The following is a 23,363-nucleotide window of genomic DNA, read 5'->3' on the forward strand; positions in this document are numbered from 1 at the left end:
GGAAGTCTGTTATTGTCTCCCATTTCACAGATAAGGAAACTGAGGGACAGAATTAAGTTATCCAAGGTCACCTTGGCTGGCCCAGAGACCACACCCTGATCACTATGCTAAACTGCCTTAATTATGCTGTGTTCTATATTTTTTGTATTTTACAGATGATAAGCTGTGGCTGCAAAGAATAACTGACTTCCCAAGGTCATCTAGGTGCTTAAATGCAAGTTTAGGACTGGAACCCCAGGATCTTGACTGCCCGGTGCAAAGCTCTTTCTGCTACCCCTAGAATTACTGGCAGGACAGGCTCATGAGAGGATCAAACTGGGAATCATCTGAGCTAGATAATATTTCTATTCCTGTGTCTCTCATTAAAGATGCATGATTTTTGTAATTCTTTCCTTTAACAGTAATTGCTATGTTTTGTCTTTCAGGAACCTGGACAGGAGGAGATAAGCCAATATATCTGCCTGTTGAGCTTACAGTTAAAAATAATTGTAAGAGAACATGGTGATGCTTCAGATGCTGTAAGGTGGTGGGACATTTTCAAATCATATCTTTTCACATTATTCAGTTCTAGCATAGAGGAAAAACCTGTGGATGGAATGGAAAGAGAGTAGGAAAAGACAAGCCAAATGTTGTCCACTGGTTTCCTTCATGAAAAATGCCTGACCAAAGGTTGAGGCCAATGAAATTTGGATCTAGAGGTTCCCCCAAATTATTTGACTATGCTCTCACTTTCCTGAAGGGATTTGGTATGTACATGAGATTAGTAAACCAGGTTCATAACCTATCATGTAGTCTGAGAATGAAGAGTAAGCAAGGGGGCCAGCTGTAAGGGGCGATGCTGTTGTGGTTGGAGAGCAGAACATTTTGTCTGAGCTTCCCAGCTGCCAAATGAGAGGGAGGCATCTTCATTTATCAGAAGGGAAGGAGCATAGCAACAGTGATTAGGTGAGACAAAATTTATTCGAATGAAATTCAAAAGGCAGTTTCTTCCCAAAGTAGCAGAACAGAATTTACATTAATCAGGGTTCTCAAGAGAAACAGAATCTATCTATCTATCTATCTATCTATCTATCTATCTATCTATCTATCTACCTAATCTGTCTATCTACCAAATCTATCTAATCTAACCTATGAATCTATATAAGCTAATCTGTCTGTATCTATCAAATCTATTTAATCTATCTGTCTAATCTATCTAATCTATCCTATTTGTGTACACACACACACACACATACACGCACAAATGTAAGGACACATCATTCCTTATAATCTCTCTTGGTCTCTCTATCTTTCAATAGATATTTATATTTAGATATAAAATTAGATTGATTATAAGAAATTGGCTCACGTGATTGTGGAGTCTGAGAAATTCCAAGACCTGCAGCAGCAAGCTGGAAACCCAGGAGAACTGATGGTGTGGTTCCAGTCCAAATTCACAGACTGAGAAGGAGGAGAGCTGAAGGTGTATGTTTTAGTCTGAATCTCAGTCTGAAGGCTTCTGCCTTCTGATGTCCCAGCTCAAAGACAGGCAGAGAAAGCGGATTCTTTCTTACTCAGTCTTTTCATTCTATTCAGGCCTTCAACAGATTGGATGAGGCCTGCCCAGCTGGGCGGGCAATCTGCTTTACTCAGTCTACCAATTCAAATGATAAGCTCATCAAAAACACCCTCACAGACACACCTAGAATCATGTTTAACCAAATATAGGAGCACCCTGTGGCCCAGTCAAGTTAACACATAAAATTGACCATCACAATCCCCTTGTTTTTCAAACATAACCTTAATTCACGACACAGATAAGAATCAGGATTCTGTCCTAGTATCAACCTATGTAGTATCAAGAGTTCAAGTTGATAATTTACTTATTGTAAACAGCCAATGAGGGAAAATGAGACTTTTGGTGAATAAGAAAATATGGAATCTGGGGTTATGGAGGGCAGTTGCAATCTTACATCAGCCTTCTGCCTTGTGACTTGATTGCATGATACAGAAGTCTCACAGACAAGTAGCTATGAAATATAACTTTTTATGTGTGGCTTGCCTTGATATAGCAGAATATGTTTCCATTAAACTCATTTGGAAGATGAAAAGAGGAACAGTAGGGAATGTTTGTTTCAAGGTTAAAGAAGTGATGATATGGGCTCATGTTTACTTATAAGTGTCATAAGAAGGCACTGAGGACTTAAAACAAGCTGTAGAGAAACTACGTTGTCACTTATCATCATGCAGCTCTCTCAGTTGGATCTAGATTTGAGGAGATGAGCCTGGCTGGCCTGGCGTTTGAGTGATGGACATGTGGACTGCAGTGGTCCTGTCATTCCTCTGATGTGGTTTTCTGTCCACAGGGTTGGAATTTTTCAAAAAGTGCAATGTAAAACAATACTTTCTGGTTAGTGACATAGTTGCTGTTATTACTAGCTAACAGTTTACTACTATTCCTTACATGTGCTGGACACTTTCTTGAGTGGTGGACACCTTCTCTCACTCTCACTCTCTCTCACACACACATCCACACACCTACACACACACAAATATAGATGCTCTTTATTCCACAGTGGGGTCATGTCCTGATAAACCCATCATAAGTCAAAAATATCACAAGTCAAAATGCATTTAATGCCCTGATAAAACCAATAGCTTTAAAAATTGTTAAGTTGAACCATTCACGTCCAGATGCTCCTCAGCTTATGATCGGTCACATCCTCCTTGTAAAGTTGAAAAATCTTAAGTCAAATCATTGTAAGTTGGGGACAAACTCTATGTAACAGTAAGACCGCAAATGTCATTTTGCTCAAAGTTGTTTCATCATAATGTTGATGAGAAAAAAGAATCAATTCCTGCTGGGCCACTGTCTGTGTGGAGTCAGCACATTCTCCCCATGTCTGTGTGGGTTTTCTCTGGGGACTGCAATTACTTCTCATATCCCCGAGCTGTGCACATGGGGCGAACTGGTGTGTCTGCGTGGTCCCAGTGTGTCCAGAATTGGTGGGTTTTTGGTCTCACTGACTTCAAGAATGAAGCCATGGACCCTCATGGTGAGTGTTACAGTTCTTAAAGATGGTGTGTCCAGAATTTGTTCCTTCAGACGTTCACATGTGTCTGGAACTTATTCCTTCTGGTGGGTTCATGGTCTCGCTGTCAGGAGTGAAGCTGCAGACCTTCATGGTGAGTGTTACAGCTCATAAAGGTAGCATGGACCTAAAGAGTGAGCAGCAGCAAGATTTATTGCAAAGAGCGAAATAACAAAGCTTCCACAGCCTGGAAGGGGACTCCAGCGGTTGCAACTGTCTTGCTGGGGCAGCCTGCTTTTATTCCCTTATCTGACCCCACCCACATCCTGCTGATTGGTCCATTTTACAGAGAGCTGATTGATCCATTTTGACAGAGTGCTGATTGGTGCATTTACAATCCTTGAGCTAGACACAGAGCTCTCCACAGGAAAGTTCTCCAAGTCCCCACTAGGTTAGCTAGACACAGAATTAGCTAGATACAGAGTACCCATTGGTGTATTTACAAACCTTGAGCTAGACACACAGTACTGATTGGTGTATTTACAAACCCCGAGTTAGACACAGAGTGCTGACTGGTGTATTTAGGATCCCCTAGCTAGACATAAAAGTTCTCCAAGTCCCCACCAGATTAGCTAGATACAGAGTGCTGACTGGTACACATACAATCCTCTGGCTAGATATAAAAGTTCTCCAAGTCCCCACCAGACTCAGGAGCCCAGCGGGCTTGACGCAGTGGATCCGGCGCAAGGGCTGCAGCGGAGCTGCCCGCCAGTTTCAAGCTGTGCACCCGCACTCCTCAGCCCTTTGGTCGATGGGACCAGGCGCCACGGAGCAGGGGGCGGAGCTAGTGGGAGGCTCTGGCCGTGGAGCCCACCGCAGAGGGGAGCGCAAACATGGCGGGCTGCAGGTCCGAAGCCCTGCGGCGCAGGGAGGCAGCTAAGACCGGGCAAGAATTTGAGTGCAGCGCTGGTGGGCCAGCACTGCTGGGGGACCCCGCGCAACCTCCGCAGCTGCTGGCCTGGGTGCTAAGCCCCTCACTGACCTAGGCCTGGCGCACCAGGCGGCTCTGTGTGCGGGGCCCATGAGCCCGCACTAGCAGGAACTCGCACTGGTCCAGTGAGTGCCTCCACGCAAGCAGAGGGAAGCAGCTCCGGCCTCAGCCAGCCAGAGAGGGGCTCCCGTGGTGCTGTGGCAGGCTGAAGGGGTCCTCAAGTGCCGCCAGAGGGGACGCGGAGGGCAAGGAGGCACTGAGTAAGGGCTGCCAGCACCTTGTCACCTCTCACCAGCATGAGTGAATGTGGGTGTGTGAGTGCACCCTATGATGGAACCCTGTCCTGTCTAGGGCTGCTTCCCACCTGGCACCCTGAGCTGCTGTGATGGGCTCCAGCCACCCTTGGCCCTGAGCTGGAATAAAAGGGTAAACAATTATCTTACGTATTTTTACCAGTCTTTCTTAAGTGTATATACAGCTCCCATTTGTTTCAATGTTTAATATTAGAAGTGTTTTGGTCTTCATTTGGAAGTTTGGTGAGGTTTTCGTTCCTGGAAATACGCCATAGGAACTAAACTCTTGTTTACCAAGAGTTGCAGTTGCCAAAACCTATGGATGACCTTAAGAGAGGACTTAATGTATATTCATTTGCTAGAGCTGCTGTAATGTGCACCAGAACACCACACACCTGGTGTGTGTAACAACAGAAACTTACTTTCTCACAGTTCTGGAGGCTGGAAGTCTGAGATCAGGGTGTCGGCAGGCTTGGTTTCTTGTGAGGGCCCTGGAGAAAGGATCTGTTCTAGTCTTCTCTCCTTGGTTTGTGGATGGCTATCTTCTCCGTGTCTTCACATTGTCTTCCCTCTGTACGTATCTGTGTCCGGATTTTCTCTTATTATAAGGACACCAATTGTATTGAATTAGGGCCCATGCTAATCACTTCATTTTAACTTGATGACCTCTGCAAAGCCCTTATCTCCAAATAAGGTCACCTTCTGAGGTACTGGGATTTAGAATGTTAATATATGAATTTTGGGAGAACATAATTTAACCCGTAAGTACATATATGGTCATATATGTGTGTGTGTATATATATATGTATTTGTGTATACATATGTTTAGTATATACACATATACATTTATGCATGTGTGTATATGTATACATGTCATAGACATGTATACACATACACATAAACTCACTTAATCCTCAAAACAAGCATCTGAGGTAGGTACCGTAATTATTTGCCTTTCAAATACGAGAAAAATGAGGCACAAAAAGGTTAAAGAACTTGGGCAGTGCCCCACAGCTACAAATTTCGGGAGCTAAGATCTGAACCCTGGAAACTGGCTCCTAAGATTGTGACAAGGTTCACAGAACAGTGAGCTTTCCTAGCAGCACATGGTAACACATCAATAGATTGCAAAGGGTGAAAATCAGGGATTTATTCTACTGAGTTTAGAGCATCTAGTTTTCCAAATATGTTGCAGCACTTCAGAAGCAAGATGTGGCTTGGAAAATCTCATCTGCTTGAGGTACTTACTAGAATTCAGTTATGGCCTGACCCAAGCAGTAGCCCACAGGGCATCTGCACTGACCTTCTGTCTTTGCTAGCCGGGGCTGCCAGATGTCTGTGCACTCAGGGTCAGCTGGCTGTCGTGTACATGCCCAACCCTACGTATTTCTGAAAATAAATAAAAGCAATGAGGAGTCATCGTTGACCCAAAGTGTAAAGACCCCATTTGGGACATGGTGACTGAGGTCATGGGGTAAGAGAAATGTGGCCTTCGCCTGGTCCAGGTATACAATCATAGACAGAGATTCATGTTCTCTCCTTCTACCAGTGGGTGGCTCTTCCTTCAGAATACCATCAGGATGGCAGGAAAGAAAGCGCAAGCCACTAGAGATATGACACTTTAGGCTACAGTCTGCTCCCCAATTGTCTTTCTAACTTTGGAGATGCTATGTGACCTCACTGTGTTTCAGTTTCCTTATCTGTAAAGTGATAACTTGTTGACTAAGTCATTTGTCTGTTGAAGAGTCTTTGTTGAGGGCCATCCATGTGGTGGGCGTTGCAGGGCACACAAGTCTAAAACACAGAGTGTCTGATAGTTGAGAGCATGGTCTTGGAGTCAGCCTTTGTAAGTTCAAACGTCAACATGGAAACTGATGAGCTGCCACCTTGGCAAGTTACTACATTTATCTGTGTCTCAGTTGCCTCATCTGTAAAACAGAAATCCTAATAGTAACAACCTCATAGAGTTGTTATGAGGATTTAACAAGTTAATGTTTGTAAAGATTTACAGCCACGATTGGCACAAACATGCTAAGTGTTTATTAAATAACAATCTCTGGCTTTAAATAATTTACCCTGTTGTTAGGTTGAAAAGACGTATACTGATGGAGGGAGACAGAATTGCTAAACCAAGACCATAATGTTCTAGGAAAGAGCATGAGGTGGTGGTCTGGAAGAGTCATGGGGACTCAGGGAACAGAGAGAAAAAGCTATTGGGTGTTCACTGTGTGCCAGGCACCAAACTAAGGACTGTGCATGCATTTTCTCTTAATCTTCAAACAATCTTTGATTGGATAATGGCCAATATTGTCTTCCCCATTTTACAACTCAGAAAACAGACTTCAGAGAGGTCAGGCATGTCACTCAACGTTCTGAGTGGCAAAGCTGGGATTTAGGGTGTCTGAGTCCTGGAGGAGGGGGTGGGGTAGGTGGCGGCTGAGTGCCCCAGGTTGTGGCAGGCACCTGTTGGCCAGACACTAATGGCTGGACCGTGGGGTCTGGACATGCTCCTGCATTTTAAAGAGTCCTGAACCAGATGCTCACATTGCCCCCTTCTGAAATCCCCTTTAGACCTAGGGGTCCTCAGCAGGTGTCACTGTGTTGCTACTGGGATTGTGCTCATTGCTGCAGCAATAATCCAGTGTCAGTATTTTATGCAGTGATTTGATTAGACTTTGTTTCTGAGGCTTTAAAAGAAGAGCACATTTTTAACATAAATAAATAAGTGTTTTAGCTTGGTGTTATTAACCACACTTGATGCAGATGAGGCTTTCCTTGAAGAGTAAAAGAATGATGTTCTATGCTCATGAATTTCTGAAGTCAGTTACATTTTCGTTAATTGGTTTTGCTTCCCCTTCATTTGGCCTTCTCTTAACATAGAAAATAAAATCTGGGGTTAGACTTCTCTCACTGATGGATGGCACCCAGGGGCAATACAAGCACTTTTCATTCATCTACTTTGTTTTTCCAGAAGTCTCTGAGCAGCCATTACATAAGTCTAAGGGACTCAGGGTCAACTTTTATTTGTGGGACAGATTCTTTACGTTTGTTTATTTCACCTGAAAATCTAACCCAGAGGTAATGTTTCAGGATATTGACCTTTAAACACGATGCTTCTTTTCCGTGCCTAACAATAAAAACTATCCTTACAATTATTATCATTATTTTTTGAGATGGAGTTTTGCTCCTGTTGCCCAGACTGGAGTGCAGTGGCATGATCTCGGCTCACTGCAACCTCCACCTCCCGGGTTCAAGGGATTCTCCTGCCTCGGCTTCCCAACTAGCTGGAATTACAGGCACCTGCCACCACGCTTGGCTAATTTTTGTATTTTTAGTAGAGATGGGGTTTTACCACGTTGGTCAGGCTGGTCTTGAACTCCTGACCTCAGATGATCCACCTGCCTTGGCCTCCCAAAGTGCTGGGATTACAGGCTTGAGCCACCATGCCTGGCCACCCCTACAATTATAATAGCAGTTACTGAATGTTTAACACATTCCAGGGACCCTATTAAGGAGTTCTCATGTATAATCTCACTTAATTCTTCCAGTAACCCTGTGAGCTAGATGGTGTGTTAATCTCTATTTGCCAGATGAGGAGACTGTGGTTTAAGGAAGTTAGGTACCGGGCAGAGAGTCACAGGGCCAGTGGCTTGTTGAAATGAAATTCCAACCCCATCCTTCTGCCTTAGGAATCAGATTCCTAAATCTGTAAATGCAACTCTAGCAGCAAGCGGGGCTTACCTTCTGGAACAATTCATGTAACACAATATTGTATGTTTGGGGTTCCAAAGCAAAGGAGGTGGGCCCATCTCAGCTCAGAGGCTTTGGAGCATCCACCACAATGCCCAGAACCAGCACCAAGGCACAGTGGTGTATCACATGACCTGACTGGCCAAATGGCCAGCAAACGAAGCTGGGAGCTTTTAGTACATCACAGCTGGAGGAATCACCTGAAACCATCAGTTCTTAAGCACACTGCCTTCCCGCTTGGCTACCTTTCCCAGGTGTGAGTTGACTCCAAGTGGAGTGGTGGTCACCTGGTCCCTCTTTGGGCTTTCCCTGTTTTAGTGCCGCATGTCTCACTCCCTAGGAAACTCCTCAGTTCTGTGCAAACTGGGACTATTTCTTACTTTTCCTTTAAGAGAGAGTTCAAAATCACTAGTCTGGGGTTCTACCTCTTGTTATCAATCCAACCTCCTGCTTTTCCTTGTTGCACACTGTGTCAATACTGACCAGCTGGCTAGAGCTGCCCCCTGAGAAGACTCCCACTTTGATCAAACTCCAGCCAGGCTCCTCTGAGCCCCCTTCTCAACCAGGCCTCAACCTTGGTCTATAAAGACTTGATAGACACTAACAGAGTTTCTGACAGGTCAAGGCTGCATCCCTAGGGTGACCCTATTCCCCCTTAAACATCCTGCCTGAGAAAACTCAAGGCTGCCAAAAGAATTTATGTTTGTTCTAGCCAACACCCAAAGATATGGCCCCTGTCTCCCAGCCTCTGTGGGAGGCTAGGAGACTAATTCTGATAGTGCCAGTTAGCACACCCAGATGGGTTTCACATGGGCTTAGCTCCCCTTCCCCCTTTTTGTAATTTTTAACTTCTCTGACTCTGCTGAGTCCCTGCTCAAACCCCTCCCTATTCCTTCCTGCTCCCTTCATAACTCCCAGTCACCTCTGTACAAATTAAGTTGCATTCCATTTATGCTGTACTTTTGCCTATTGGAATAATATATTACTGATTAAAATCTGTCCTTACTACTCCCACCAGTATCCAGCTTTACATTCTTCAAGTGTTGCTTCCAGTGCCTGCTTCCATTGTCCCCACCCCACAACATGCACATAGGATCCGGCTTCTAAGGTCCTGCTTCATCCCCATGGGTCTGCAGTGCCTGCTCCACCTCTGTTCAACCAGTTCCAGCTCTTGATGGCCTTTCTTTGACTTCCTGTGGCATTTGTGTTTGGCATGTCTCTCTGGGAAAAAAAGATGTGCCATGTCATATTGCTTTATCTGCAGACATTCTATTTCTGCACCTAGTTTTGGTCTCTTGAGGGCAAGAACAATGTCTTGTGGCTCTTTGTATATCCAAGGCCTTAAGAAGGCTTGAACAACAGCAACCAAACTGTGTGTTGTCAGTGATGACTTATAACAGGTGATTATCCAGTTCTTGCGTTACCTTCCTTCCTTTAGAAAACAAGGACTCTGTTTTTTAAGAACTGTCAGCCCACAGGAAGAGACATACAGATACACACACACACACACACACACACAAAATCACAGGAGAGATATTATATATATATAATATATATATCTTCTATGTGTATGTATATGTGTGTATACATATATATACACACATATATGTGTGTATGTATATATATAGGACCACACATATATATAATGGGACCTTAGAACGGTGATCCTATATGCATGTTGAGGCATGGGGGTGATGGAGGCAGGCATTGGAGGCAACACATGCAGAATATAAAGCTGGACACAGGTGATAGTGGACAGATTTTAATGGGTGGTTAGCATAATGAAGTAGCTAAGAGCACGGTCTTTGGAGTTACATTGGCCTGGAATTTCATCTTTTAAAAAAAATCATAGATGAGTTTACTTCCCTTCTCTGAGCCTCATTTCACCAGCTGTAAAATGAGTATATCACGTTCTTCAGTGAGTGATGGCAGTTGTGAGGATTATATGTCACGATAGTACATGCCACATGGGAAATGCCAGTAAATGGAATCAATGTAAAACATCCCACACAAAACATAACTGCGATAGATAGTTACAAACATGTGAGATTTGAAGGAAGAAAAGGAAAGGAAAGGGAAAGGGGTGAAACAGAAGCTGGAGCAATTAAAGTCTCTAGAACTTAGGTCAGGGGATCTGGAAAGACTTGGAAGATTAGGTTGGAAAAGGAAAATTGTCTTTAATTTATTGGGCTTCTATTTTGTGCACTAGATATTTTGCATACTGCACTTCTTTTGCATATTGCGCTTCATTGAATTCTCAGAACAATGCTGTAAGATATGGTATTCACCCCATAACTTACAGATATTGACACTTTTGTGTGGTCACAGAGTTAATAAGAGGCAGAGCTGAGAAGGACCCAAGCCTCTCTCATTCCAGAGCCCTGTTTTCCTCATTTGGCTAACTTCCCTCCTTCACCCAATTACGAGTGTGCTGCTACATTAAAAACTTTGAGCTTTCTTTTCAGCTCCAAAATATTTGCTCTGTCTTCTCTGATTAAAAAATCTGAATGGGGCTAGGTTAAGACACTGGCTTCTCCCTGGAAGCTCCTCTAACCTGCTTTGAATATATTGGCTTGTACAAATAAAAGATATGTTTGACTGTAAGGAACAGAAATCCCACTTAAAGTCGTTTAAACAATGAAGAAATTTACTTTTCCTTGTAATGGAAGAAAGGAGTGAGGGAAGCTTCCAGACACAGTACCTTAATCCCCTGGACTATGGCTTTGTTTCTCTGCCAGTCTTTGAATTCCCCCATAGGCCTTATGCAAATGTGGGCTTTGTCCTAAAGGGGGCTGCCCTCAGGATTTCCAGGGGACTTCTATTAACAAACAGCTGGGACAAGTGGCTGTTGCAGTCTATGTGAGTGAAAGAAAAATCTCTCCTTCACTCATGGACCAAATATTCCTTTTCTTCAGTCTGATTGGGCCAGTTTGTTTGTAAGTCCAATCCTGGACCAATAGCAATCAACAAGGGTAGTGCTCTGTACTAATTGGCTCAAGCCAGAGTACCTAAACCAATCAGGGGAAAAAAGGATAGGATTATTGTGATAGGCTGATGCTAGTCAGGACTGGTACATAGACTAGTGTGAAGAGAAGCAAAATTCTAAATATGTCACATCTAGTACAGTATGGACATGACCAATCAGAATGAGTACTCACCTTAACCAGTGTAAGTCTGTTGTGATTAGCTGATTATCAATCCTGAATATTTAATCACAGTGTGAGTTTTCATAAGGAGGAAGAAGGAAGAATGGATCCTGGATAGGCATCCAACAGTGCCTGCTAAGTCTTCTACGTGTTTACCTAAGTGTTAGGCTTAATGGTCAGCTAAGATAATCCCCAATGTCAGTTTTCTAGTCTGACAGCTCAGTGTCTTTGGCCACAGTGATTAGGCAATCTTTATTTGTAACTTGCCCTTTAAGTTGGTCTCATCTGAAAGGTGAGCCTACATTTCACCTGACCCACTCAACACCAACTCCCTCCTATGTATAGGGATGTCATAGCAAGTTAATTCAAGTTACATCTCCGTTGACGGCCAGGGCAAAACACATAGGCCAAGCAAGTAAACCTAGGCTTTGCCTAGAGTGATCTCCCACGCCAAGTAAAAGTTTTAAGAAGTCCCTAACCTGTCTTTTCTTTGGTTTACTCAGTCCTTACAAATCCTAATTGGGAGCATAGGCAGCTTAAGCCAGTGGAAGGTCTGATTACAGAAGATTTTGAGAGATGTGCAGCATCACTTTCAAATGCAGGCAATAACCCAAATTAGATTATAGAGGGATATCTTGTAAAGCCCCTAATATTTATAGATAAGAATGATTAATTATGAGCTTATCAATTATTTGCACTTAGTTCTTTGCTTTGAAAGTGTTTATGGTGGCTTAATACTAGTGTGTTCTGCCAACTACTTTAACCTTTCCCCAGAAATCTTGTTTGCATTAATGATTTGGACTATCAGTGCCAAGTCTGAAATAGTAGGGTTTTGGCCTATTCCTGATTTTGCAAGGAAGACTGAAATCTTATGTGTTCATCAAGTCAGTCTTTCACTGGACACACACAAAAGACTGGTCTTTGAGTGCTATTGTTTGGGAAGTCACCTGGAAAGGTGAGGCTTTTTTTTTGGTATAATTATTTTTGAAGGGGAAAAGGCAAAATTTGATCTTTAAGATATATATTTTTATTTTTCAATTAAGAAGTATAATTTATACATTTATGATGTACAGCATGATGTTTTGATATATATGTATACATCTTGGAAAGGCTAAATTAAGCTACTTAATATATGCATTACTTCACGTGTTTATTTTGTATGTTGAGAACACTTATGTACTCTCAGCAATTTTTAAGTACATGCACAACATATTGTTATTAACCGTAGTCATGATGTATGATAGATCTCTTGAATTTATTTGTCTTGTATAACTAAAATTTTGTGTCTTTGATCAATATCTCTCCAATCCTCCCAACCCCCAGCCTCTGGTAACCTCCACTTTACTGTTTCCTTGAGTTTAACTCTTTCACATGCCATGTGAGTGATATCATGCAGTACTTGCCTTTCTGTGTCTGGCTTATTTCACTTAACCTAATGTTCTTCATGTTTATTTATGCTATTCCAAATGACAGGATTTCCTTTGTTTTTAAAGGCTGAATGGTATCTTATTGTGTATATATACCACATCGTCTTTGTCCATTTGTCCACTGATGGACACTGGTTGGTTCCGTACCTTGGCTAACTTGAATAGTGCTATAATAAACATGGGAGTACAGATATCTCTTTAACATTTCACCTGACCCACTCAACACCAACATACTGATTTCATATCCTTTGGATGTATACCCAGTAGTGGGCTTGCTGGATCATATGGTAGTTCTATTTTTAATTATTTGGAGAAACCTTCATACCATTTTCCATAACGGCTGTATTAATTTACATTCCCACTAATGGCATCAGCATACAAAGGTTTCCTCTTCCCTACATACTTCCCAACACTTATCTTTTGTCTTTTTAACAATAGCCATTCTAACAGGTGTGAGGTAATAGTTCATTTTGGTTTTAATTTGCATTTTCCTGGTGATTAGTGATAGTAAACATTTTTTCATGTACCTATTGACCACTTGTATATCTTCTTTTCAGAAATGTCTACTCAGGTCCTTTGCCCATTTTAAAATCAGGTTATTTGTTTTCTTACTGTTGAGTTGTTTGAGTGCCTTAGATATTTTGATTATTGTTCCCTTATCAGATGTATGGTTTGCAAATATTCTCTCCCATTCTGTAGGTTGTCTCTTCCCTCTGTTGATTATTTCCTTTGCTGTGTGGAAGGTTTTTAGTTTGATGTAATTCCATTTGTCTATTTTTGCTTTTGTTGCCTGTGCTTTTGTGGTCATATCCAAAAAAATCTTTGCCCAGCTGTGTCATGGAGCTTTATACCCTTGTCTCTGAGATACATTAAATGAACACACAGAGGAGCAGTTTGCACAATCTGAATGTAAACAGTGAAATCAGTCAGGAGAAATAAGTATCCTCAAGACTGGCAGTGTGGCCAAGTGGGAAGAGTGCTGAAATACATGGAAACCTGAGTTCTGTTCCTTGTTTTGCACTGGTTAGCCATGTGACCTTGAACAAGTCACATAGCTTTTCTGGGCTTTAGCCCAGTCTTAGTGTTCTCACTAGACCAGCAGTGGCAAACATACATGCCCACAGGAACAATACAGAAAATACATGTGAATAAAGAGGCCTGGGAAGGAAACACAACCATGAAACAGCCAACAAAACCCCAGCTTTAATATGAGGCTAAGGGGCTATAGGGAATGGTGGGGTCTGTGGCAGAGCACAGCTCATTCACAGGGGGTATTGCACTGAAGCTGAACACAACCTCTATGTGGCCAGATCTGATTTTTCTTTTAAAGAGAAGCCAAAAAATCCAGATTTTTATGTGAAATGTATTATTTGTTAAATATTGGATGAAACAATAAACCCTATAAACTCTGTGAACAAAATGACATTTTTTTCCTGGGCTGAATTCACCTTGGGGTTGCTAATTTGCAACCTCTAGACAAGATGAACTGAGAAATATGTTTTAGGTACGGAATGCTGTGGCTCTGTGAGTTTAAGGCGAATGTCTCCTTGAAGTCACACCATCTTAGAGTTGGAAGAGGTCTTAGCAGGTGTCTGATTTGTCTCTCAGACACCTCTCACACCATCCCTGACATTTGTTATTTAACATCTGGTAGCTGTTCCACAGGATGGACTTTTCTGCTGGAGGAATGAACTCTGCTGCAGGAAGCTCTTTCTTGTATTGAGAAGAAACACTTTGGCCAGCGTCTTCTCTTATTGATCATAGTTCTGTCATCTGGAGTAATACAGAATACATCTTTGGTCTCTTGGGGCTTTAGATGTGGACAAGCCTGCTCCTGTTCCCCCACACAAGCCCAAGAGCACTTCCCTGGGGATAGTCAGGACTTGGAAAGGTCTTAGAACCCAGAACCTTGGATGAGCTACAGAAAGTTTCCTAAATGAGAATTCAAACAAAACCCCTTCCACCATTACTTCATGCCATGGGGAAATACAACTTTGGGTTATTTCTGATGGAGTCAAATTTCCCTACTTGGGGGAAAGGGGAGGAAGCCGGGCAGTATGGATGGCAGATCCACAGCTAGCCTCTTGGGAGGCATGAGGGAAGCTGGGCTGGACATGCTCCCTTCTGAGGGTCACCACTGGTGGATCTTTGTTCTCTAGGACAAGTCAAAATGGGGGAGTCTTTTTGTCTCAGAAGGGTAGCACTGGGACTGTGTCCACCTCTCACCTCAAGTGTAACCTTAGAACACTTCCTCCTCACACAGGACAGAGCCTGGAATCACTGTCTCCTACTCAGTGTCTTCCCATGCTCTTGCATACAGTAGCAGAGATGAGGGTTTTTCCAGCTGAAGGGAGGTGGGTGAAGTTTCTGCCACCTGTGACTGCACACGTGTAGTTCAGGGACTGCACGGGAGCCAGTGTCCAGACAGTGGGAGCAGAGTCTTTCGGAGAAGTGGAGGGGCTCAGCTTCTGTTCAGAGCTGTTCTGTGAGGGGTGAAATACTTCTTTCTAAATGTGACTCTGCATTATAGTGGAGTCTTCATGACATATTACGGGGATAATCTTTCAGATGCTTTGTGATTCGACCCATAAGGCCAGAACAGGGAAATTAACTAGGTGTAATAAATAATATAGAATCTGGTGAATATTTAGGTTCTGGTAATGATGATAAATCAGGTTTGAAATGTTCCTTGAGGAGATTGTGAGATTCTGAGAAATGAAGCCAGGAAGATTGATTAGAACCTATTGCTGCTCAGAAAATCTACTGCAAAAAATACAGGGAGGTATTGCTAGGCTAATAGGAAAGGCGAATACAATCCACCTTGGCCTCTAAAAACCAAATGGGTGTAATCAACAAATGTCATTGCACTTACGGGCTAATGCATAGGAGAGCAAAAGACACCTCAAAGCACCAGAGAGTTTGATCTGTAATAGCAAAGAAAGAACACCTCAGGCTTTCTATATGGTCATAATTACAACGAAGCCTCATTTATTTACTTATTAATTTGTTTGTTCATTTATTTGTCTGTCTAATTTCAAGGAATGACCCCTATTGAAGAAATAAAGATTATGTTCTTAAGAGTTTGTGTCACTCAAATCTGTTCTTAGGGGCCACATACAGCAGGTACTTAAATAATGTCATTTGGTTCAATGTAATTTTGTTATAACATTGATGAGAAAAAAGAACAATTCTAGGTGGAGTCACTGTGGAGTTGGCATGCTTTCCCCATGTCTGCATGGGTTTTCTCTGGGGACTCCAGTTTCCTCTCACATCGCAAAGCTGTGCATCCCCAAGCTACATGATACCGGCATGGGTGCGTGTGGGTGTGTGTGAGTGTGTCTTGGGATGGAACGCTGTCCTGCCCAGAGCTGGTTTCTGCCTGACATCCTGAGCTGCTGGGATAGGCTCCAACCACCCATAACTCTGAACTGGAATAAGTGGGTCCATAATTATCTTACCTGTTTTTATTGATCTATCTTTAAGTATATATAGTTCCCATTTATTTCAGTGTTTAATATGAGAAGTGTTTTGGTCTTTGGAAGTTTGGTAGTATTTTTGTGACCAGAAATATGCTATAGGAACTTAACTCTTGTTTAATATTAATTCACCTATGGGAAAATTGGTTTCTTTAAACATTGTTTTGCTTAAAGTCACAGTTTCTAAGAACCTAGAGACGATGGTCAGTGAGAACTTTACTGTACTTGTTTCTCGGCATCTGGTGTGAAGATTCATATCTTACATTTGATACCGAAGCTGTACTGAGTGGGGGGATTATGTTAAATGCTTTAGTGATAAATCATCCCTTTCCTTGCAAATCTGTCCAGCTTGATTGATGAACTTAACAGTAATGTAAAATATCAAACCTTTTGGAAATTATCTGGGAAGGGAGTAGCCCTAATTCTGTGGTATTAAAAAAAGAGGCAGAAAAGCCTTGAGCATTTGTGAATAGAGGAGGAAGCATAAAGAATGAAAATGTGGAGAGAAAGCTGCAGTTAATTGTCAGCGGACCAGGGGTAAATTTGTGATAGAACAGAGAGAAGATAGGCTTTAGGCTCAGATTGACCTGAGTCCACAATGAGCTATGTGACCCTGGGCAAATTATTTGACTCCTCTGAGCCTCAATTTCTGCCTGGGCAAAATGCTTGTATCTTGGGACAATTGAAGGAGATTATGTGTGTCAGTGCCTCGTGCTGAGTATGACACATGGTGGCCCCTTTCTTCCCACCTGGTGGCCTTCTAAATCTCCACATTCACCTCTGTGATGGTTAATTTTATGTGCCAATTTGGCTGGGTTATGGGATTCCTAGACATTTAGTTAAATATTATTTTCTGTGTGCCCGTGAGGCTGTTTGGATGATTAACATTTAAATCAGTGTGATGAAGTAAAGCAGATTGCCCTCCCTAATGTGGTGGCCTCCTCCATCAGTCGAAGGCCTGAATAGACTAAAAAGATGGACCCTGCCCCACGCCAAAGAATTCTTCCTGCTTAACAGCCTTCAAACTGGGACGTTGGCTTTTTTCCTGCCTTTGGACTCAAACCAAAACATCTCTTCCTGGGTCTGGAGTACTGGCCTTTGGGCTAGGATAAAACCATTGACTCTCTGGTGTCTCCGGCTTGCTGCTTCACCCTGCAGATCTTGGCATTTGTCAGTCTTCATAATTATGTGGGCTAATTCTTTATAGTAAATTCTCTCTCTTTCTACATATATATGAGATTTATAAGTATATCATATTTATAAATATACACACACACATATAGAAGTGTGTCCTATTGGTTCTGTTTCCCTGGAGAACTCCAATACAACCTTGTTCAGTCCCTTAAACATAATGAGCTTTATTATTTGTTGGTTAATACACAGAGCCTGGGAGTCAGAGAGCATACTCCAAAATCTAGATGACGGGCAGGCAACCTTACACTGCTGTCTGATCTCTATCTGGAACCTAGGGCCTTTTGTGGGAGCTCGGTGGAGCAGCATGCTGCAGGGAAGGTGTACAGTGCGAGACAGATTCTTCACTCTTCTCCCACACATGTGCACACACGGCACTGCATGCCAGGCAGAGCTGGGTCTGTGTGTGTTCCAGCATCTTCCCTTTTTTCTTTCCCCCTCCCAAAGTGAAGAGAGCTGATGGTGGCAAACCAGGTTCCAAATTAAAAACGAGAGCCTTAAGAAATGTTTCTTTCTTCCTCCTTTTCTTAATGTGAAGTATGAATTAGAAATGCCAATTTTGTGTAAATTATCTGATTAAACACGACATCCGTGTGCTCAATGGTTAGACTTGCCAAGAAATGCGAGGCAAGCTGGTAATGATTTTCCTAATTTACTCGAGGATAAATAATGCAGGAAGCTCATCAGATAGGTCTGCAGATAGATTTGAATGAATTAGATCCTCAGTGCTTTGGAAGTGGCGATGAAGGAGGAAAAATATTGCTAAGAAACTGGTTTAACTGCTAGAGAAATCTGGAACTGCAAAAAGCCACGTTAAAAAATCACATCATGGATTTGTCTTCAGCCAAAAAAGGAGATGGAGAGTTAAAGAAAAACTTCTCTCTCAGACTTGGTTCTATTAATCAGCTTCCATACTGGGCAGTCTGTTTGAAGATTGGCCCATTAAGGTTATTGTGTGCTAATGAGACCCTTCCCCAATGGGCCATCCTGGTGTGTGGTTGCACTGTTTGACAGGAAGTGGATTATCATAAGAAGGAGTCTCATAGATGAACAGTGGTATGTCACCGCAAGAGTTTCTAAAAATATGCCTGCTGTCTTCAATTGGCTGCAAATTACCAGTGATTGAAGGCATCAGGGGTATTTTATGACAGATAAATATGCAGTTAAGACGCCTGCTATTCCTGAAAGGGGATGGAATGGACAACTACCTTTGGAATGTGTTTTGTTCTCAAACATTTCCCTGACTGAATCACCAGAATGCAGCCCTGAAATCTTTCTACTGGTTACTTCTTTGAGGTGTAAAGGGATGAAACCATGATCACCCATGAAAGTCTGAGTACAAATTCATTGATTAGCTCTGTCATCAGATGGGTCCTGAGGGAATGGCATGAATGTGAGACCATCACAGTATCTCATTATCTTCCTCTCTTCTCCATTCCTTTCTTTTCTCCCTCCCTCCCTACCTCCTTTTTTCCTTTCCTTCTACAAATATGAATCAAACAATGTTCTAGACTCTAATACAGCAGTGAACACCACAGAAAAAACCACTGCCCTTGTGTTACAGTGCTTGCCATCCTGTGTGTGTGTGTGTAGGGGAAGACAGACACCAAAACAAATACATATTTTTTGTTTATGTACACATAATTGTATATGTACATGCCAGATTTTTTTTTTTTTTTTTTGCCATTTAAAAGCTTATTCTGTGATCAATCAGATATTAGAAGACTAAACTGAGGCATTTAAGGCCCCAAAGATTTTTCCAGAACTCCCCACTACCTTAAAGAGTGGTAATAAGGGCACAACTACAAATTATGTGTTGTTTGTTCTCCAAATTTATTGCCCTGGGAGACCTCTGAGGAGGAGAGTAAGATGGCAGGCTGGGGGACATGAGACAGTTGTTATTTCAAATTCTAAAAAACTCCTGAAGAACTGAAGGACCCCCTAAAGGACAAATAGGTCTTTAATGTCAAAAACCTTCTAAGGTTTAGTTGAGGGCAGGTTGGTCCTGGAGGCCACTTGAGGCTCAGAGTCACCTTGATTTGGGTCATTGGTTCTCAAGGTGTCTAGGGTAAGGTCTGCTCACCTGCCTGTCACCTAGAGGGTTAAATACCTGTTGCTGTGGAAATTTGAGTCACCTGGTGTCTTTATTTCATGTTGCTCTGTAATAAGTTTCTACAAACTTAGCAGCTTTAAACAACACACATCTGTTATCACAGTGTTCGTGGATGAGGAGCCTGGCTGCAGCTCAGCTGGGTCCTCTGCTTAGTTCCTTACAAGGCTGTGACTAATGAGAGGCTGCCTGGCCTGCATTCTCTTCTAATCGTTAGGCTGTGGAAGGATCCCCTTCCAAGTTCACTCAGGTTGCTGACGGAATTCGTGTCCTTGTGATTGTCCAGTGAGGGCCATGACATTTTGCTAGCTGAATGCGGGAGGCTGCCTCAGCTACCAAAGACTGCCTACAGTTCCTAGAGGCCGCCTGTAGCTCCTGACACGTGGGCTTTTCCCACATGGCCTTTTAATTCATCAAACCAGCAAGGAGGATCTCTTGAGCAAGGGTCTTCTAGTAAATGGAGTCTTATATACCATAATCTAATCATAGGAAGGAGACTCTATCACCTTTGCCATATTCCATTGGCTAGAAGCGAGTCACAGGTCCCACCCGGGAGTTATACCAAAGTGTGAATACCAGAAAGGGGGTCTGCTTTGTTTGTCATAAATGCAAGTTCCTGGGCTCACTCTGGACTGACTAAATCAGCATTTCTGGGGTGGGGCCCAGGAACCTGCATTTACTCAACTCCCCAAGTGCTTTCTTGTGCACACTTTGGTTGGAGAAGTTGAGGGAAAAGATGGACTTGGGATAGCTTGAAATTCCACTAAGCAATGTGGGATACCTGGTGTTCCTTCCTGCTAGTTCTTCTGAGGGGTCCCCAAGCCAGTCATCCTGCTGACTGGAGGCCATGTGGGGATGAATCTGTGAAGCCATCTTGACAGATAGCTCAGCATCTGAGGGAAGGGAGTGCATTCACAGCTCATCTGTGTGGAGTCACTTCAGTGCTTGGTGGCCATTTAAAAACACAGCCTGTCCGAGAATGTGGTCTCTAAATTCCATATGCCTGGGCATTTAAAAACCTGTACGTGAATATGTTTATAGCAGCCTTATTCATGATAGTTGAAACTGGAAACAAATGCCCTTCAGTAGTAAGGAGTTAAACTATGACACATCCATGGCATAGAACACTGCTCAGCAATAAAAATGAACTATCAATACACCAATAAACTCTTGATATACACAGCAACTTGGACAAATAGCTAGGAAAGCATTCTGAGAAAACACAGCCAATCCTGAGAAGTTACTATATGACTCCACTTACACAACATTTAGAAATGATAAACGTTAGAAATGGAAGACAGGTTTAGTGGTTGCCAGAGGTTAGCAACTAAGTGGAAGGGGTGGTGAGAGGGAGATGGGTGAGGTCATAAAAGGGCAATGCCAGGAATTTTTGGTGTTGGAACTGAACTATTCATTACTATGATTGTGGACATTTGAACCTACACAGTTGGCAAAATTGTATAGAACTTAAAATCTGCACACAGATGGGTACAAATGAACTGGGAAATCTGAAAATGATTGGCACATTGTATGAATGTCAATATCCTGGTCATGATAGTACAGTAGAGTTTTGCAAAATGTTACCATTGAGGGAAACTGAGAAAAGTATACAAGGGGTCTTTCTGTATTATTTCTTACAACTGAATGTGAATCTATAGTTATCTCAAAAAAATTTTAGTGGAAAAAAGTAGGGCCTGGACTTGCCCGTATTTTTGCTGGCCCTTGCCCATCTGGAGTAGGTATTTGTTAAAATTTACCTTTTCTTTCTTCCTCCACAACCCCTTCCCCCGCCGGGGGGAGGAGTTCTCAGCTTTAGATCAGTTGCTCTCTTTTTTCTACAGAAATTGTTCTCTTCAGGTGACTGCCATTCTTGGGTGAGAGCTTTGGAAAACTCAGAAATCTGAGAAATGAAATTTCTTGGGTTGGAGGTAAGTGAGACTTTGCCTCTTCTTATCCCAGGGCCATAGCCTGCAGCCTCAAAAAATCGAGAGAAAAAACGTGACTCCAAAGGCACACCCCTTGCATAGCTTTCTCTCAGTCTCCACTGAAGAATTAGTATGTTGTACCTATCTCAAGATAGACTCACTTCTGTAGCCTTATTCCACCATGTGACGCCAAGGTTGGTGGCATAGTTATCCGTCTCCCTAGTTACATCAGGAAATTGTGGATTGGCCATCTGTCCCATTCCTCTCTGTACCCCTTAGCACAATGGTGTTCAATGAATGTCTGTTGAATGAATGAATGTTGAACCTGACTTCACTACTGTTCAGTTCCACTGAGGGGAGGAGAGGGGCAGACACAGTGGTTTTTTAGGAGACATGCTATGTGGCTATTCTTGTCAAGATTTATTTCTCAAGGCTGGAATCAGTGTCAACATGATATTGTTTTTTTTCCCTTTGATTTGCATTTCAGGAGTAAGTTCCTGCTGAGCAATTCTAAAAGAATGGTTAAGGGGAATTTGGGGCCAGAGACTTGAAGAGGAGAGTTTTCTTAGCCTTTGGAGTCGTGGCAAGCTGTCCCTTCTGATTTCTGAATATTTGGAAAAGAGTCCTATAAGAAAAATTGAAGTAAAGGATTGGGCCCTGTGTGTCTGACAGCCTCACCATTCTCCCCAGGCCGACTGTCTCCACCCCTCCTCTGAGCTGTTTCCAGGGGATTGACTCATCCAAGATATTTTGCAAATTCTTCCTGATTGATAGGTTGAAGCTGCACCCCATCTTCTCAGCATCTCTGTAAGGCCAGCTCTGCATGCAACAAATTGCTTCATTCCTTCAAAATTTTGAAAGTTTCACTTCATGAATTCTTGAATAAAACGTCTTCAGCCAAGTGAAGAATAACAGCAGAAGTATCAACCGGCCTGTTGTCAAGGAAAGAGGGTTGGGTTGGGGTCCCCAAGGATGCATGCTCCAAAAGTCAAAGTTTAGGTCTCTGGCCCAATCACCCTAATATCTTATCTGTGAGCACTAGCCTACCCAGGCAGTTGCACTATTTATTTTATTTTGTTTTATTTTTAAATTTAATTTAATTTAATTTGCCTCAGTGGGACAGTTATTCTCCAGCTGGTAGCTTCATGTGATTAGAAGTGGAGAGGCAGGAGGGCTTGCCCCTCATTACTCCTCTGGTGTTTGGGTAAAATGACATTTCTCCTCCCTGCTCACTGTGCTTCTCCTTGCATTGCTCCAGGGTGCAGGCTTGCATGTTTCCTTACCTTGATGGCCATTAGGACCAATGGTGCCCTGGGCTGTCTGGTTGGTCATAGGGAGCAAACTCTAGTGTAACAGGTTCCTGTGCATGGGGGAATGTACTTGTTCACTTTATGGATTTATGTAGATGAGGTCCTTAATGGAGAATATGCAATGTTATTGTGGGACAGTGATGATGATGGTGCCTCTAGGTGAAATGTTAGGAACCCAAGTACCAGATACCCACAGTGAGCACTAGCTGGACTGTAGATCCCAGTGGGGTGGGAGAAGGAAAGGAGGCTGCCTAGAGTTGCTGTGGAAGATCTGTAAGGAAACATTATAGGTCAAATGAGCACTATGTGAGACATATGTGTAAGTCATGTAAAATCCTAGCATCCAGAATAATGGGGATAGGAATTTCAGGACTTGGCAGTCTCTTTTGAAAATGCCAAAGGGTGGATGTGGGGTGGGTGGCAAGCATATCTGGTCGGAAAATCTTTCTCTTTGCTCTCTGTAAATTCCCGCAAGCTTTCTCTGACACTTTGCCTGGAGATAATCTCTCTCCACCAGTCTCTGCTGACCAGCTTATTACTGTGTGCATCAACTCAGCCCTTCTCACTTCTTTGGGCTGAGTCAGCTCTGCCGCCCACTGCTTAGTCCTGACTAGGAGTTTGCCAGAGGAGAGCGTGGGGCTGGACCAGCAGGTTAGAGTCTTTGCTCTCTAGAGGGTCCATGGTTTGGGGATGTAAGAGAGGAGGAGGAAAGATTGAACCCCATATAATTTAA

The 23,363-nt window shown here is 42.7% G+C and overlaps 1 pseudogene; it reads left to right on the plus strand.

The window, feature by feature from the left end:
* Positions 1 to 3,904: 3,904 nt before the first annotated feature.
* The window catches only part of LOC111532013, a 75,224-nt pseudogene continuing 55,765 nt past the window's right edge, over positions 3,905 to 23,363 (plus strand).

This window comes from Piliocolobus tephrosceles, chromosome 11 (genome assembly GCF_002776525.5).
Source record: "Piliocolobus tephrosceles isolate RC106 chromosome 11, ASM277652v3, whole genome shotgun sequence".
Lineage (NCBI taxonomy): Eukaryota > Metazoa > Chordata > Mammalia > Primates > Cercopithecidae > Piliocolobus > Piliocolobus tephrosceles.